Source organism: Olea europaea, unplaced genomic scaffold, assembly GCF_002742605.1.
Source record: "Olea europaea var. sylvestris unplaced genomic scaffold, O_europaea_v1 scaffold747, whole genome shotgun sequence".
Lineage (NCBI taxonomy): Eukaryota > Viridiplantae > Streptophyta > Magnoliopsida > Lamiales > Oleaceae > Olea > Olea europaea.
Window position 1 is genome coordinate 155,406 of NW_019265877.1, and position 966 is coordinate 156,371.

A 966-nucleotide genomic window follows, 5' to 3' on the forward strand; every position below is an offset into this window, starting at 1 on the left:
TGGGCCTTTGGTGATCACGGGAGGGCGGACCACTCGACTGTGCCCTTGTGATATTATGATTATTGGCGCTGCCGGGTGGGAGACTTCTTGGGTGATCATAGGGGTAGTCAGGGGATGGGCCTCTAGTGGTCACGAGAGGATGGTCCACTTGTCGGTGTCGATTTCATACTGGCCATTTGATTATTGATATTGATATTATGCAGAGCTCTATCCGGTGCATAGTAGGTAGGTCAAGGGCCCAATGAAATGAAAGATTTCAAGTGAAATGATTTCTAGTCGACTTTGACGAATATTGAAATATGATACTTTTTATCATGATATTTAAAGTAAATGGCATGGTGTCATATGTCGTTATTACTCATGTTCAGGACATGCATGATTTTGCTTACTAAGCATTGGCTTATGTAGTTCTTCCATTGTAGGTGAGCATGGAAATACATAGAGAGCATGGCTAGCTGTGGAGCTCCTACAAGATTCCAGAGTTCGATGTACATGAATGACGACCTGTAGGGTTATTTTGTAGGCTGCCATCTGTAGGGTTATATTTTGGAATCCTATATAGTGTACTTTTGAAATGGCTTGTAGACATGTTTATAAGCTCTGAATATATATGTTGGATTATGGCAATATGATTTTGGGTTTCGATATGTTATATGATCGTGTCACATGTGATTAGAAGTTAACAAACTCGAAGAAAAAAATATATGTAAAATTCTATATCTAGGTTGTGTACAGATATCAATGTTAATTTGGGGGTGTGACACAAAGCTTCGAAGGGGAAAATCTCTCATTAATTCATAATCAAACTTATTCCAATGAATCATAAAAGTCCTATTTATGCTAAAGAATATAAAACCTAATTTAAAAAGGAATAAACTCCTAAAATATTGTAAAATACGAAATTAGAGTCCTAATAATATTAAAGTTGCCAAAAATAAGAAATTGACTCAAACCAAATCTTCTCGT